The sequence below is a fragment of the Asparagus officinalis genome, chromosome 8 (genome assembly GCF_001876935.1).
Source record: "Asparagus officinalis chromosome 8, Aspof.V1, whole genome shotgun sequence".
Classification (NCBI taxonomy): Eukaryota; Viridiplantae; Streptophyta; class Magnoliopsida; order Asparagales; family Asparagaceae; genus Asparagus; species Asparagus officinalis.
The window spans coordinates 78,759,011-78,765,666 of record NC_033801.1 but is presented as its reverse complement, the minus strand read 5'-3'; positions in this window follow the sequence as shown (position 1 = coordinate 78,765,666).

Sequence of the window (6,656 nt, the reverse complement as noted above, 5' to 3'; positions counted from 1 at the left end):
ATTTTCCATTGTCAGTGCCTACCCCTCTAGGGGGTGTCCCTTCCATCTGTAGGAGATGTGTCATCAAACTAGATGAGTCTGAGTTAGACATCGAGTTGATCGTGTTGTCGATGTCAAATTTTTGGTACGGATTGGTTATCTTCCTACCATGATAGTATTGACTGCTTTGCGTAGACGGTCAATTTGTGAGCGTCCGATGGGTCCGAGATGATTGTAGCAACCTTCCAGGGAAACCGTTTTGCGGAGTTATTTCTGGCGTACATCGAGGAGGTGATGCGATGGGATCAGGGTATTGATTTATTAGAGACTAGAGTTATCTCAGAGTATCAGGATGTCTTTCAGAACATACCTGGATTACCTCCTGTGTGAGAGGTTGAGTTCTGTATTGAGTTGCAGCCAGGCACAGCACCGATATCCCGTGCACCCTATCGCATGGCACCAGCTGAGATGAGGGAGCTTCAGACCCAGTTGTATGAGTTGTTAGCTCAGGGTTTTATTCATCGGAGTCATTCTCCGTGGGGAGCGTCGGTTCTCTTCGTGAAGAAGAAGGACGACAGTATGCGTTTGTGTATTGATTATAAAGAGTTGAACAAGGTCACTATCTGGAATAGGTACCCATTACCTAGGATTTATGACTTGTTCGATCAGCTGCGCGAAGCGCATGTTTTGCGAAGGCTGATCTTCGTTTTGGGTTATTGTAGTTGCAAGTTCGGGAGAGGGATTTTCCCAAAGCCGTGTTTTCCTGATTCGATATGAATATTTTGAGATTTTGGTCATACCATTTGGGTTGAACAATGCACCCGCTGTATTCATGGATTTGATGAACCGGGTTTTCCGTCCCTTCTTGGATCAGTTCGTGATAGTTTTTATCGACGACATCCTCATTTATTCGAGATCGGAGGTAGAGCATGAGCAGCATCTCTGGTTAGCTTTGCAGACTCTACAAAAGCATCAGTTATATGTCAAGTTCAGCAAATATGAGTTTTGACTTTCATAAATCAGATTTCTCGGTCACGTCATCAGCAGAAAGGGCATAGTAATAGATCCGGCTAAGATTTCAGCAGTTCTTGATTTGGAATCCGCCGAAGACGGAGATAGAGATTCATAGCTTTTTGGGTTTAGCCGGCTATTATTGGAAGTTTATCTAGGACTTCTCGAAGATTTCGACACCACTTACACGCCTTACGAAGAAGGGTGTATAGTTCATTTGGAGCATGGAGTACCAGAAGGCCTTTGATACCTTGAAGGCTAAATTGTCTACAGCGCTAGTTTTAACTATTCCGAGCAATGACAGGACATTTGTGGTCTACACAAATACATCATTGGCAGAGTTAGGAGACATTTTGATGCAGACACAGAGAGTAGTAACATATGTCTCGTAGCAATTGAGAGTACATGAGCAGATCTATTTTCACTTATGACTTGGAGTTAGCAGCAGTGGTATTTGCACTGAAGTCATGGAGACTTTACTTATATAAAGTACAGTTTGAATTATTCACAGACATCAGAGTCTTAAGAGCAGTTTCTCTCAGAAGGAACTCAACCAGAGACAAAGGAGGTGAATTGAGTTTATCAAGGACTACGAGTCCGCGATTCAGTATCATCTGGGGAAGGAAAATATCGTAGCAGATGACTTGAGTAAGAAACGTCAACATCGGGTTTCGGCTTAGAGGTGCTCGTTGTATTGAGATATTCTCACCCTTAGCCAGTGTGATTTTAGACATGAGATTAGTAGAACCAGTGCATTGTAGGGAGCTGTGTCAGTGCAGCCAGCTTGGAGTGTCAGAGTTGTCAGAACTCAGTTAGAAAACTATTGAATTCAGATCCAAAAGGAGGAAATTTCCAAAGAGCCTAAGACTGATTGGACCGTTGGAGCAGATGGAAGTCTACAGATGAAGGACAGGTTGGTTATGCCAGCCAATGCAGAGCTTAAGAGGGAGTCGCTAGATGAAGCACATCATACTCGGTACACAGTGCATCCAGAGACCCCTAAAATGTAAAAGGACCTAAAGAGACACTCTTAGATGGAGTGATATGCGTAGGAAGATTTCAGAGTATGTAGCTAAGTATCTTACCTGTCAGTGAGTAAAGGAGGAACATCAGAGACCGATAGGAACACATCAGCCTTTACCCATTTCGGAGTAGAAGTGGGCGGACATTTTTATGGACTTTATTGTAGGGTTATCGAAGTCGAAGAAAGAGAATGATTCGGTTTGGGGTGATAGTTGATAGACTGATAAAGTCAGCACATTTTATTCCAGGGAGGATATTTATTCAGGAGACTATTCAACTTCGTGGAGTTCCAGATACGACAGTATCAAATTAAGACGGATTGTCAGACGGAGAGAGTAAATCAGATGTTGGAAAACAAATTGCGGGCTTGTGTTATTTGATTTTCAAGGTAGCTGGGAGGAGAGGATCATATTTTATTGATAGAGTTCGTTTAGAACAATAATTATCAAGTGACAATCGGTATGACCCCGTATGAAGTATCGTACGGGAGGCCTTACAGATCATCTATATGTTGGGTAGAGCCGGAGAAGAGTTTAATACTTGGGCCAGAGCTTATGAGACAGATTACTGAGGAAGTAACATTGACCAGAGATCGGATTCTAGCCGTTTAGAGTCGGCAAAAGAGCTATGCTAATAAGAGATGAAAACCCTTGGAGTTTCAGATTGGAGATTCGGTTAGGCTGAAGGTATCGCATGTGAAAGGTGTTTAGCAATTCGGGAGACAGAAAAAGCTTACACCGAGATACATTGGACCGTATCAGATTTTGGAGAGCATTGAAGCTGTGCCATATTGACTAGATCTTCCAGCATCGATGTCTAGTATACACAATGCATTTCATGTTTCTATGCTTAGGAAGCACTTTCATGATGTAGAGCAGCAGCGAATGATGAACGCACTAAAGATTTAGCTTTAGAATGATATGACTACGATTGAAATCCAAGTTTGTATGCTTACTAGAGAAGACAAGAAATTTAGAAATAAGATGTTTTCCCTTTGTGACAATTCAGCGAAACCGGAAAGGAGTTGAGGAGGTTTCTTGGGAGCGCGAGGAGGGTATACATCGCAACTATCCACACTTGTTTGATCTAGTAAATTAAATTTTTGTATGACTTGTTTATGGATTATGGTTGCATGTATGACGATGTTTATACTTAACACTAAAATGAGAGTATTACCACTTATCTCCTAAGTACTTGGAACATATGGTATATATATGAGGGGTTCCTTGTTTGGATTTTTCGCTCGATGTACTTGTTGCATTTAGTTAGGTGTTAAGTGGGAGTATTTATATTTTAGATGGTTAAGTGTAGACATCAAAGATGATTTTCGGGAGCGCAAATATGTTATGTCGCGCGACTTCCTGCACCTATTGAGGAAGTGGATTGATTTATGTGTGCGATTATTTGTGTGGTTATATCTAGATTTAACGCTAGAATGAGGATATTTTCGCTTAATTCTTAATCTTTTGGAACACATGGTATATATATGGGGGGTTCCTTGTTTGGATTTTTTGCCTGGCGTACTAGATCCATTCGATTAAGGGTTGAGTAGGAATATAGTCATCCTGGATTGTTAAATATAAATATCCTTATATGCTTATCAAGAGTAAATATTCTAAGATGTTTATGTTTGCGGGTTAAATTAGACCCTCTACGTGCTTTTCTAGTATTATTATTTGCTTAAGTATGATTTCTGAATTTCGAGGACAAAATTCTTTTAAGGGGGGAAGAATGTAAAACCCCAAAAATTTAAATATTTTATGATAAATAATAATAAATATGTTATATATTTATAAATAACATATTATTATGTTTGAGTATGCTAGGAATTGGTTTGAGATCAATTCAATGTATATATGTATATATATAAGAGCAAATGCACAATTCATGCTCGATGTATAAATCTGGAAATTTATGACTAGCGGAGAGATTTTATATTTTCCTCATAGATGTAGTTAGAATTTGGAAAAACTTAAAAACTAAAAGTTGTAGGTATCTTCAAGAGATTTCCAACAAATCATAGATCACCTCATTATGAGATCGTACGTGAAAGTTATGGTTAAAATACCGAAGGTCATTTTCCTAGTCAGATTAGGATTCCTGGTTCGGGTCAAACGGGTTTATTTCGGGTTTGCATATATATAAACATGTGTTTTGACAAAAATTAACATCATTACATAAGAGTTTCAAACCCCTAGCAGCCCATCTTCCTCTCTCTGAATCCCTAGCCCAAAAGTTAAGGATTTTGAGAGCTTTGTGAAGCAAATATTGACACGAGGGCGAGATCATCAACGTGTAGCAAGGGAGAAACGGCTTGGTTGTACTTCTTTTTTGTTACTAGTTATGGCAGAAGCTTAGAATGACATCTAAGGCAAGATTATCTTCATCTAAACTCATCTTCATAGTTAAATAACTAGTGTAGATGATTATTATGATGTTTAATATGTGTTTTCATGCTTTAATCTTAACCTAAGGTGTTAAAAGTCAGATTTTTGATAGTAAACCTTAAAACAAATACTAAATTAATAATCTTTTCTTGCTGTTTATGATAGTATCATGATCATAATCATTAGGTTTTTTCATAATTTTGTTTATATATGAGAAATTTAAGAGATGTACTAAATATATTTTTCTGCAGAAAACTACAGCGCTTATATCATCTTTAACCGAGATTACAAGATAGTAAATAAACTTCAAATTTAACCAAACCAATTTTATATGAAATCTATATGTATCTAGTTTTTAAAACAGAAAACCATTCCTAAAAATAGTTTGTATAGAGAAAGATATGTTATATTTACTAACAACATGTCCTGTAGAAAAATGGCTGCACATATATAATGTTTAACTAGAGATTTAGAATAACAAATGAACTCCAAACTGAACCAAACTTATGTCATTTGAAAGATGTGTGAATCTAGTTTTCAAAACAGAAAACTATTTGTAAAAATAGTTTTCCTAGAGAAAGATATGTATGTTTTACTAACAGATATCACGTCTGTTTTTCCTGCTCGTTTTGTGGAGCTATGTTACGCCGTTTTGAGGTGCGTTCACGGAGTTTTGAGCCGCTTGATGTTATACATATAGTCATGAATATGTTATGTTATACATTTAATAATCCAAAGGGGATTATGATGAATTTTGATTTGATCATATTTGAATTAGATATAGTTCATATACATATTGGATGTCGTTGATGAGCACAGCTCAGTACTTTATGGGATAGTGCATCGACACACCAGATATACACGGTTTATACATGAGGTAACTATCGTTGATGAGCATAGCTCAGTATTATATGGGATAGTGCATCAACATGCCAGAGGTACAAAAATTTATATGAGGTGGATATCGTTGATGAGCTCAGTTCAGTACTACATGAGGTAGTGCGTCGATATTCCATATGTACATGCCATTGAGTTAGATTTTAAGAGGCTTGATCTAGCCGTCCGTCCAGCACTAGGGTGCGATGAGGCTCGTGAGCCGTATTTCTAGGATGCCTATTTGGTAGTCCGTCCCGCACTCATGTTATGCACTGAGATCGCGATAAGACTAATGAGCCGTGTACACAGTTCAGGATACCTATAGGGTAGTCCGTCGCACTGAGATAATTACTTAATAGCCTAAGTATGACATATGCTGATTATAAATACGACCTATCAGTGAACTATATAACTGAGATACGTTACTTCTGAAAGTATACAAAATTATGTGTTGGTATTTTATTCTATCTCTCCAGTGATTGTGGAAGATATTATAAATACGATGTGTTGATATCTTATTTCTTTTACTGTCTTTTTTTACTTCTTAGTTGGGATCAATGATTAGAGATTCACAATTTGAGACTTATGGTATATACATGAAGGTTTCCTTGATTGGATTATTTCGCTCGACGTACCAGTCTCGTGTTATGGATTTCTAATTGTTGGTTTTATTAGATTGTCTTTTCTTAGTTCGGTATTAATGTTTAGATATCTACAATTTGAGACTTATGGTATATACATGAGGGTTTCCTTGTTTGGATTATTTCGCTCGACGTATTACGTCTCGTGTTGTAGGTTTCTAAATGTTAATCCTACTTAGATACGGGGAAAATGAATCTAGGTAGACAATGCTTAATAGATAGAGCCTTCACTCCACCTAGTAGCTCTTTTCCTGGGGGCAGATGGAGGTAATCTTGCTGTAGCACTCTCACGCTCTTGTTGTTGTTTTTTTTAATACCCTTTCAGGTAGCTCCGAGTTCCGGAGAGCCGCAGGATGACGGAGTTCTTACATAGTCGCCTTCCCGAGAGATTTATTAGAGGCTCCACTGTAGTTTTAAATTTTATTCAGAGTTTATTTGCATTTTGTAAAGGCAATGAGCCTTAGTTCGACTTTTCATTTTGATTCATGTTGAGACATTTTCATTATTCAGATATCAGATGTATTATAGTTGAGACATGATTCTTTGCATTTATGAGATATCTCTTCTATATCATGTCTATTACATTTATTCCCTTTATGTTACCTGTTTGTACCTGCACTTCTATTTGGTTCTACTAGAGGATATTACTGTGATTGGTGAAACATGTTTATGCACAGTGTGGATGCATGGCAGGTTCGACATCTCTGGTTTTACCTTGGACTACAGCCTTGTGTGAACC